We start from the raw sequence: 11,190 nt of genomic DNA on the forward strand, positions 1-11,190 counted from the left end.
GCCGCTGTCCTTGCTGTGTGCTGCTGTTCGCTTGTCATCGCTCCGTGTCGAGTCGCCTCGCTGCTGCGTCCACGTGTTGCTGCTGCCGCACTTCATCAACACCGTGGAGACCAACATCGCCTTGGACCCGAAGTGCCATGAACAACTATGACCACGACGATTGTATGACTACTTCAACCGTACGACTACGTCGGCTACATCGACTACGGACGTGGCACGCTACAAAGGTAAAACCGTGGAGCCACCGTTCTTCGGCGTAGACCCGTAGGTTACGATCAATGATATTCATGTGTTGTATGAGATGCTGTGTATATATTGATATTACCGATAGGTGCATGTACCTTGTTGCCATTGGTGTGTGCAACCCCGACCTAGTCGGATCGTTGTGCTATTCTTGTTAAAGCATGTGTTGCACCTATCCATGTCATTCTCATGCATGATAATACAACTATAATGTTGAGTGTAGTTAATCCATTAAACTCTATTCCTTGCATATGGAGTTGTATAGATGTTATGTGTAGTATTTTCGGACTCCATTTAACTTGGTAATTGTATATCGGATTTACTTTCGGAATCCTTAGTATGTCACGCATCATCCCTATATGCCACGCATCATTCTTTGATTGCACATATCAATTAACTTGTGTATCTTGCATGCTTATACTTTCCTTTTGTGTGGTGTATTTGCTTCTTCCTTGCTAGTCTTCGATTTCTACTACGACGACTACCCTTGTGTTCTTCTTTCAGGATTCTTACTCAATTCCGGGCAATTGAGTACTCTAGGCAAGCAATCCTTCATTGACCATGTTGATTTTACCTATTGCTTCTCCCTCAATCTTGCATTAAGTTACTATCTCAGTCTTGTCACGATGCCTTTAGGTTGCATAACTTATTAGTCAGCTCTATTTATTGCTCTATGTCTTGTTACTTGTCCTAATACCATGTCACATGTTTGCTTGTTGCCTAGTTCTTGGTCATTAGAAGTCTTGCTTAGGTTGCGAGTCTAATGTCCTTACTTTGGAGGTTACACAATTGCTACATCCACATGCTATTTTATCTTAAAACTGTGATATGTTATTTAACTGTAACAAGGCAACGATGGGAGGCCGTGCTCTAACGCATTGGTGATTTGTTCCATTCGAGCCGGCTAAGGACTGAGATCTCATTTTCGCCGACCCAAGAAACTTCGTGCTAATCGCTCGTGGGAGAAGATATGGCTTCCCTCTCGGCCTATTACTCGTTTCATAGCTCTTCCAGGGGCCACATAGTTCGGGCGTTCCATTTCGCATATCGCATATACCCTGGTGTTGTGTTTGGAGATTTGTTGGTACCTTGCATACATATAGGGCTTGCGGCACTAGTCTGGAGTGGTCATCCTGCGGGCTCTGAACCGCTACCAGCTGTTCACGCAACTCTTGAGTCCGTACGACGCTTCGGCCGGGCTCTCGTTTCGGATAGGCTCAGTTGGGTTGGTCCCCTGGATTAGTTGTGGGGCTTGGAAACGTCGTGTCGCCCAATCCTGCCGACACACGCCTTTGTGTGTTCCTACTCAAGTAGCAATAAGGGTTGGGCGAACGTGCACGGGTAAATTGGCACACCCTTCAGGGATAAATCTTTCGGAAAGCCGTGTCTGCGGTTATGGACGACTTGGTTGGTCATAACTTGATCACAGAGAACTTAACCAACTTAATCTCAAAAACTTGAGTAGTAATTAGCCTTAATCATGGATATGCTTAAACTGCTTAAGTGTGAGTGCCTTTGGATCATTTCCTCACAAGGGGTTGAGGGGTGATATGAGATTGTGTTGTTTGGTGTTTAGTAAATAGGTTAATCACCTTACACCTTGGTAGACGCTTCTCTTCCTCTCATTAGACGTTGTTATTAGAGTGTCTCTCCAGATAGTAATGCTGCCGCATAATCCCACCATATATATCCATCCTTTGAGACTGGTTGCATATTTAGTTTAGTTCTCCCCGTAAGTCTTGCTAGTACTTTGTACTCAGTTGCTTTGCAACATTGTTTTCTTCAGAGGTTCCAGCAGAGCAGGTGAGCCGCTAGCTTCTTCGTAGAGCACGACGTAGGATTCGATGTTTAGCCAGGAGATCCAGATCAGGGTTCTGAGACTCGTGGTGGGTTTCCTTCCAGCTTCCAGCCTCTTCAGGCCTTGCTGTATTCTTGTCCGTACTCGGGCATAATTCGACTTCTGTTGATGTAATGATGTAATGTTGGGACATATGTCCTCTCTTTCTAATAATTGTTATTCCGCTCCTTGTATGAGCTTTGTAATTACTCTCTTATGTAGAGTTTTGATAATGATACTCATGTTGCAAAACCCTGCGATGAGCACATTAATGCATGTATGTATTGAAGTGTTTATCGTAGGTTAAGAACCTAAGGCTAGCAATTTGGGGCTAAATTGCATAATTCCGGTCCCCGGGTCTTACAGCGCGCGTCCGCAAGGGCATGAAGCTAAAGGAGGAGGGTGTCAAGGTCAAGAAGGTGCCCCTGCATGACGGCAACAAGGCGCGCACCGTTTCCATTGGTACGAGCCTCGGCGACAAATAGGAAAGCGCCCTCGTCGCCTTCCTCTGGGCGAATTCTGACGTGTCCGCTTGGGAGCCGTCAGACCTTCCCGGAGTCCCTAGGGAGGTGATCGAGCATAGGGTGGCGGTGCGGCCAGACGCGTGGCCCATCAAGCAGAAGGTTCACCGGCAAGCACAAGAACGCAAGGACTTCATCCAGCAAGAAGTGGAAAAGCTCAAGAATGCCGGGGCGATCAGGAAAGTGTTGTACCCTACTTGGTTAGCGAATCCTGTTGTAGTCCCTAAGGCTGGGAATAAATTACGCATGTGTGTAGATTTTACTGATCTTAATCGTGCATGCCCTAAGGACCCCTTCCCCGTACCCCGAATCGATCAAATAGTAGATTCCACAGCAGGTTGTGAGTCTTTATGCTTTCTGGATGCCTTCTCCGGCTACCATCAGATTAAGATGGCAGTCGAAGATGAGAAGAAAACAGCGTTTATCACCCCAGTTGGCTGCTACTGTTATACATGCATGCCTTTCAGGATGAAGAACGCGGGCTTGACATTTCAGCGCGCCTTGCGCGAGTGTCTGGGACCCCGGCTACGCTATAATATCGAGGCCTACATGGACGATATCGTCGTCAAGTCGTGGCGCGGGGACTCGCTCGTCGGCAACCTGCAAGAGACATTCGATAATCTCCGCAGGATCAAGCTCAAGCTTAACCCCGAGAAGTGCACGTTCGGCGCGGACTCGGGGCACTTGCTGGGCTTCTTGGTATCTCACCGAGGAATCGAGGCCAATCCACAGAAGATCGAGGCGATCGAGAAGATGGAGGCACCCCCCAAGGTCAGAGACGTCCATCGCCTCAACGGTTGCGTTGCGGCGCTCGGGCGTTTCATCTCAAGGTTGGGCGAGCGAGCCTTGCCTTTCTTCAAGGTAATGAAGAAGAAGGGCCCAATCAACTGGACCCCCGAGGCAGAAACAACGTTCCAGGACTTGAAGCAGTACCTGAAGTCGCCGCCGATCCTCGTTGCCTCCAAGCCGGGCGAGCCGTTGCTGCTTTACCTGGCAGCAACAGACCAGGTAGTGAGCTCCATGCTCATTGCCGAGAGGGAAGAACAAGTCTCGGGGACTGAGACAGGGGGGGGGGGGGGCTACGGCGATCCGGGAGAACCCCCGGCAACCGCCTCTACCCCGGGAGCCGAGGGGCGGTCCACTCAGGATGCCCCCCCGCAAGCGGCTAGTGCAGCACCCCGTGTACTTCGTTAGCACGGTGGCACAACAAGTAAATCCCTGAGATTTTTTTCTTCTTTTTTCTTTTTGTGGCCTTCTGTTGTGCGATGCCCGGGTACAGTACCCGCAGGTTCAGAAGCTTTTGCTTGGGATCCTGCTCGCTTCACGGAAGTTGCGCCATTACTTTCAGGCGCACAGCATCACGGTGGTGTCGGGGTTCTGCCTGGAGCGAGTCCTCATCAACCGTGAAGCCACCGGGAGGGTGGCCGAATGGAGAATGGAGCTGGCAGAGTTCGGGCTGCGTTTCATGAATACCAAATGCATCAAGAGCGCCGCTCTCGCAGACTTTGTCACAGAGTGGACGTCCACGGGAATAGAGGAAGAAGAGCTGGAAGCAAGCCTTCTTAGCAAATTGGATGAAGGGTACTGGGTCATGTACTTCGACGGCACCTTCAGTCTGTAGGGCGCCGGTGTCGCGCATTGGAGATCAACTCAAATTCGTGATACAGCTCGACTTCACCAACTCCACCAACAACACAGCAGAGTACGAGGGGCTGCTAGCCGGGCTACGCGCGTCAATCGCCCTCGACATCAAGCGCCTGGTTGTTCGCGGGGATTCTCTCGTGATAAACCAGGTGAACAAGGATTACGACTTCCCCCAGATGGCAGCGTACGTGGAGGAAGTGCGAAAGCTGGAGTCCAAGTTCAAGGGACTTCAGTTTGAACACGTGAAGCGCAAGGACAACTTTGTTGCGGATGAACTGTCCAAGTGGGCAGCGGAACGCAGCAAGGTGCCTCCTGGGATATTCGTACAGAGGCAGTCAAAGCCCTCTGTCGATCCCAAGACGATTGCCGGGGAAGCCCCTCCGGCAGCCCAAGGAGACCCCGCAGCTGTGGGGCAACATGCCACCGAACTCGTGGCATGCTTAAGCCGGGAACCGCCAGCCTGGGGGGCGGATATTGTTCGTTACCTCAGGGACGGAACCCTCCGAGAGAAAGACGTTGCCACGGAGCGAGTAGCCCGGCAAGCCAAGATGTACGCTCTGGTAGATGGGGATCTCTACCGGAGGCGTCCAAGCGGAGTTATGCTCCTCTGCGTGCCACAGGAGGAAGGGCGCACGCTGCTGGAGGATATCCATCGAGGCACATGTTCGCACCATGTGGCCTCCAGGGCGCTAACTGGAAAAGCATCCCGGCACGGCTTCTACTGGCCAACAGCCTTAGCTGATGCTGAGCAACTAGTCAAGACCTGCAAAGCCTGCCAGTTTCATGCCAAGAAGAGCAACCAGCCAGCGCAAGCCCTGCAAGTCATCCCATCCTCGTGGCCGTTTGCGGTCTGGGGGCTGTACATCGTCAGAAAGATGCTGAGAGCTGTTGGCGGTTACGAGTACCTCCTTGTAGCCATCGACAAGTTCTCAAAGTGGATCGAGGTGGAGCCTGTGCGAGCTGTCACAGCACAGGTGTCGCACCAGTGGCACCCGGGGTACCACCGCTGCGCAACGCGTGGGCCCCGTTCCTGAGTTCCCGGGAAGGTTTCATCCTGGGCAGGTTCCTGGGTACGTTGGGCCTGGGCGCTTCCCGGGGATCGACTTGCCGGGACAGGGGGTTCCCGGGCACATGCCCCCGCCTCAAGCATGGGGCCCAGTAGCCAGATCATCAGCGCCACGCGGAGCGTGGTGGGCGTGGGATGCGCGGCCCCACCGGGGCAAGGAGTAAGGCGCACGGCTCATTAAATGAGCCGACCGGCGGGGCGTTACCCGTCCGATCAAGGGAACAGTGGTTGTCCAGTCCTACTCTAGGGTTTTAGACCCCTAGCGGTGGAGGTGGCATCCATGCACGCCACCAGCTCACCGGGGGGAGTTGTATGCCTCTCCGCTCGACACTTGTAGCTCATGCACCGTGGCACCTGTGGCATCCCCTTGAGTATAAAAGGAGGACCCACGCCAACGGTCAAGGGTTCTGAGGAGGTTGGGTTTTGGTTCGTTCGGTTCAGTTGGACTCTCAGTTATTGCCAGAATATGCAACCTTATAGGTGTCTCACTTCGACGGGTATTTGCCTGTTGTGGTAAGGCTGTAGCCGGAGAGGAACTAGGCTGTGGCGGTGCCACCAGCGAGAGATGAGGAATTAGGAAATAGGGAAAGGCTTATGTTTCTTTTTTCATAGAAATGATGTTGTTCTTTATTTGTTTATCCATTTGTTGAACTGCTTTCATGCACTAATGGTTTTGTCATTCATGAACTTCCAGCATGGCGGCTAATTGGGATCTTGTCTACGCCAATGCCATTCTTGGTTATATTGACCCCATACCAACGAGAGTGGAAACGGAATCAGCGGATTAAGCTCGCGGAGGTTGCTAACACGGTAGATGCAGGAAAGAAGCGCAATAATTCTCTTGGCGCGACCTGGTCTCTACCGGGTTCATGATCGGGGTGAATGGCGGCGAGATGATACTACTGACGACTGTGCACTCAATCCAACACTTGTGAGATCGAGATAGGCAATCAGGGAGGGAGGGGTTGAATGATTGCGCGGAAGCAAATTAAAACTTTTCCCGAAAGTTCAAATCCTAAATCACCTTTCTGTCCGTGATAGTAAAACAGCCGTAACTTTTGATTAGATGAACCAAAACATACGTATGAGTATGAAAAACAAAGGTATTGAAATTATCTAACCAACACAACAAAAATCCGCTCAATTGGACTTACCAATCAAAAGATATGATCAAAGCAGTAACAGCTGACAGAAAGTTATGAGAATTAATCTATAATCGATTTCGAGAAATAACAAGAAAGATGAAGTCATAGCGATCTTTTCTTGATCTTGTGGTAAACCTGCAGCAAAATATTATGAACTCGTGATAAATCTGCAGCAAAGTGTTAGAAAGATCTAGCACGAAAAATCCACGAAGATCCGAGAAAAACAGAGATGACACCGCCAACGAATCTCTTTATTGCAACGATGTTGATCGATTACAAAAGATGAAACCATGCATCCAAGAACTCTCCAAAAATTGATCTAGATCCAAACCTTTGAGTTCCCTCACGTCCTTGCTAAAACCCTAGTTAGGACGCCCTCTATTTATAAGGGAAAAGTTAGCGACCCTAAATCGAGTCCGAATCCAACACGAACTCCTCTGTCCCGGTCGATATTCTGCCCGTGGGGCCCGCATACGACCTCGGATTGAGATGACACCAAAAGAAAAGTTGTTCGCCTCAACGACGCTCACAACTTTCATGTGGACTACTTTTCCATCAGACGCTGTCTTGACAACGCTACTATTTAATCTTTAAACAACTCTCATCCAGTCACGACTAGACCTACATGTCTTCACGTCGATGCTACTCCATGCCATCAACTCTTCTTGTGATGTCTTCAAAACTCGACCATCACGTGTCGAATATCTCCGGTATAAACAATGTCGCACCAGTGGCACCCGGAGTACCACCGCTGCGCAACGTGTAGGCCCCGTTCCCAAGTTCCTGGGAAGGTCTCATCCCGGGGAGTGTCTATGAGCTCCCTGGCAAGCTACCAGCCCGAAAGGGGCTAGCGGGACTTCGGGGATTGTTCCCGCCTGGGCACCTCCCGGGAAGCTGCTTCCCGGGAGGGGGTTCCCGGGTGCGTTGGGCCCGGGTGCTTCCCGGGGTCGACTTGTTGGGACTGGGGGTTCCCGGGCGTGGGGCCCAGTGGACAGCACCACGCGGGCGCGTGGCGGGCGCGGGACGCGCGGTCCCACCAAGGTGAGGAGTAAGGCGCACGGCTCAGTAAACGAGCCGACCAACGGGTAGTTACCCGTCCGATCAAAGGAACAGTGGTTGTCTAATCCTACCCTAGGGTCTTTGGCCCCTAGCAGCGGAGGTGGCACCCATGCACGCCACCAGCTCACCGGGGGGAGTTGTATGCCTCCCCGTTGGACACTTGTAGCCCATGCACCGTGGCACCTGTGGCATCCCCTTGAGTATAAAATGAGGACCCATGCCAACGGTCAGGGGGTTGGACAGTTGTTCGGTTCCGCATTGTTTTCTGGCTCGGTTCAGCAAGTTCGCTCAGTTCGCTCGGCAGGAGCTTATTTGGCTCCAGTAGACAGCAGCACAGAGCAGTCAGGAGCGCCTAGCCACTGAGAGCAAGCCCGGGAGCTTGCCCTGCAACTTGTAAACATTTGATCCGTAATCAATATCAGCTCAGACAGACAGGACGTAGGGTTTTACACATCCGGGTGGCCCGAACCTGGGTAAAAACATGCGTGCATCTGTTCTTGGACTAGCGCGTACCCCTAGCACTTCGTCTCGCCGGCCTCGTAGGGCCTCATCGGCCGTGCCGGCGATCACCGGGTCTCTGCCCCAGACGCCCCTATCGAACATAAAAGCGGGTCGTGGCCGCACGCCCCCGGTGTCGGAGCACCGAGCGACGACATCTGGCGCGGGAGTGGACAACGCCGGAGATCGCCGGCAGCAGAGTTTCCATCGGCGTCGGCTTCGCTCTTCTTCGCCGACGAGTCTAGTCACCATGCCCCCCAAGCGGGCTGTTGACTCACGCATAGACCCGCGTGAGGCCCCAGCGGCGCACACGCGGTCGCACGACGTGCGACCCGAGTTGGGGGCTCAGGAGAACCCCGAGCCCTCGAGGGTGCAGCAAACGCAGCTGCCTCCGCTGCCTCCTCGGCCGTCGACCAACAATCGGCCGAGGGGACTGGCTGCCCCCAGTGCTGGGGGCAGTCGGGCGAGCACGCACGGCGTCGCCTGGGCCAGCCAACGGGTTGAGTCGCGGCCCGAGGACATCCCGCGGCGGCGGCACCAGGAGCACGCCGCGTCACGTGCAACCCCTGGGGTTCACACCCTGCACACCCGGAGGCGTCCGGGGCCAGGGTGGGAAGCAGCCGTTCAGGAAACCAGTTGCCCCCCGTGCAAACCCCGGCTGAAGCCATCATCGCCGCGCGCGTCATGGTGCGGTACGAGCCGCAGCAGGGCACGCCGGCGCACGAGACGTGGCGCGAGGAGTTGGAAGCGCTTCTCGCCCTAGTCACCCAACAGCCGCAAGGCGAGGGCGCCCCGGTAGGCTCCGGCCACGGGCAGAACCCAGAGCGCGGAGACGCGCCACCCACCTCACGACAGGGGGAGAACCCTCCCCCTCCTCAGCGAGGGCAAGGAGACGGGGGCCCGGAGGGGTCCTCGAACTCATCGCCCACCGTTCCGGGGGGCGATGCGCGTGGCATCTTGAATGCCCGCCAGCAGGAGGATCTGCGCCAGCGCCCACAGGAGCAGGAAGACGCTCCCATGGGCCCCGAGGACGGCTGCACCGCGTTCACGCGCGAGCTGCGGCGGGTGACGTGGTCCCGTAAGTTCCGAGCGCCTGCGCTCGGTACGTACGACAGAACCGCTAACCCCAAGGATTTTCTCCTGACCTACACGTTGGGCATGCATGCCATCGGCGCCGACGACAAGGTCAGGGCGAACTGGTAGCCGATGGTCCTGAAAGGATCAGCGCGAACCTGGTTGCTCAACCTGCCCGCCGGGTCCGTCGCCACTTGGGGCGACCTGCGCGAGCAGTTCGTGAGCGCGTTCCAGGACAGCTATAAGCGCCCGGGAACCATGGCAGAGCTGCACACTATTGTGAAAAAACCGGAAGAGACGTTGCGGGCCTTCGTCAACCGCTTCTCCAACCTCTCCTATTCCATCCCGGAGGCGGAGGCGGCCGCCATTATCAACACCTTTGCCATCAACATCCGCGATCCCAAGATGCGCGAGAAGCTGAGCACGCATCGGATCCGGACGACGCAGAACTTGTACGCCCTGGCGCACAAATGCGCCATGGCGAGGGCTCGCAGAAGAAGGGTTCCTGCAAGCGCAGCGAGAAACAAGTCCTCGCTGCGGACTCGGGGGCTCCTGCCGCGAGGCCCGCGAAGAAGGCCTTGCCGGGTGGAGAGTCTGGCGGGAAGCAGGGCGACGCGCCCCGCTGCCCCATCCACAGCAACTCCACCCACGACGCGCAGAATTGCCGCGTTCTGCAGGGGATCAAGCAGCGGCTGGAGCAGCGCCACGAGGAGAGCCGCGCCGCCGGCGCCTGCTTCAATTGTGGCGACATCGGGCATCTCTCCCGAGATTGCCCGAACGACCCCAGAGCGGGGCCGAGGCCGGCCGGCGGTGGTGCCGGCAAGGGTGAACCCCAAGGGGTAATACCCTTCGTCGTCTCGCCGATCATTAGCAATATGACGGTGACCAAGGTGCTGGTGGATAAAAGAGCGGGGCTTAACCTCCTGTCCGCCAGGCTGGTGGAAAAGCTGCAGCTGCCGATGGAGCAGCTGAAGCCCACCGAACCGTTCTGGGGGTGAACCCCGGGATCGTGCGCCCGCTGGGACGCATCACGCTGCCGGTCACCTTCGGGTCCCGAGAAGCGTTCAGGACCGAGCACATAGTGTTCGACGTAGCGCATACCCCGTTGCCCTACAACGGGATCCTTGGTCGGCTAGCGCTGATTAAGTTTATGGTGGCTACGCATTGCGCCTATGGCGTGATGAAGACGCCGTCCGTCTATGGAGTCCTCTCCATCAGGTGCGACCTCAAAGACGCGGCTTGGTGCGTTGGCGAGGTCGTTCGGGCCGCTGCTGCAGCCGACGCCGGCGATGAGGATGCTGTTCAGGACGACGGCTTGCCGGGCGATGCCCCGGCAACGAAGAAGGCCCGCACTACCCCGCAAGGGCTTGCCGGGGAAGGCGCCGGCTCGAGCCCTGGCAAGGGGCAGGGGCTCCGGGAGGAGGCCGCCAAAGTGAAGAAGCTGCCCCTCCAAGCCGGCGACAAGGAGCGCACCGTTATCGTTGGTGCGAACCTGGCCGCCTAATAGGAAAACGCCCTCGTCACCTTCCTCCGGGATAACGCCGACGTGTTCGCCTAGCAACCGTCAGACCTTCCCGGAGTCCCCAGGGAGGTGATTGAGCATTGGCTCGCGGTGGGTCCGGATGCGCACCCCGTCAAGCAGAATATCCGGCGGCAAGCACAAGAGCGGAAAGATTTCATCAAGCAAGAGGTGGGCAAGCTCAAGGCTGCCGGGGCAATCAGGAAAGTTTTGTACCCCACTTGGCTGGCTAACCCTGTAGTAGTGCCTAAAGCAGGAAATAAGCTTCGCATGTGCGTAGATTTTACCGATCTTAATCGTGCATGCCCCAAGGATCCCTTCCCTGTACCCCGTATCGACCAGATAGTTGATTCTACCGCTGGTTGTGACTTGCTGAGTTTTCTGGATGCTTTCTCCGGCTACCATCAAATCAAGATGGCGATCGAGGATGAGGAAAAGACAACGTTTATCACCCCGCTTGGCTGCTATTGCTATACATGCATGCCTTTTGGGTTGAAAAATGCGGGCTCCACATTCCAGCACGCTCTGCGCGAATGTTTGGGGCCCCAGCTAGACCGCAATGCGGAGGCCTACATGGACGACAT

Source organism: Brachypodium distachyon, chromosome 5, assembly GCF_000005505.3.
Source record: "Brachypodium distachyon strain Bd21 chromosome 5, Brachypodium_distachyon_v3.0, whole genome shotgun sequence".
NCBI classification, from domain to species: Eukaryota; Viridiplantae; Streptophyta; class Magnoliopsida; order Poales; family Poaceae; genus Brachypodium; species Brachypodium distachyon.